The following is a 203-nucleotide window of genomic DNA, read 5'->3' as shown; positions in this document are numbered from 1 at the left end:
TAAATATATTTTCATTACTGGAGTCGATTCATGTCATTTTCAGAGATTTCAGCTCTAATTAGGTAGAGGAGAGGGGTTTTGTGTTATATTCCCACATGTTTACCAAACTGAGGTATATAACTTTACATTTTCTCTAACAGTGCAGGTGATTTTTCTTACAAAGCTGGAGCAGAAAACAGCAAACCAACGTCTACAACAAGTCC

The sequence above is a fragment of the Etheostoma spectabile genome, chromosome 24 (assembly GCF_008692095.1).
Source record: "Etheostoma spectabile isolate EspeVRDwgs_2016 chromosome 24, UIUC_Espe_1.0, whole genome shotgun sequence".
In the NCBI taxonomy this organism is placed as follows: domain Eukaryota; kingdom Metazoa; phylum Chordata; class Actinopteri; order Perciformes; family Percidae; genus Etheostoma; species Etheostoma spectabile.
The sequence above is the reverse complement of the archived record's forward strand: the minus strand, read 5'-3'. Positions refer to the sequence as shown.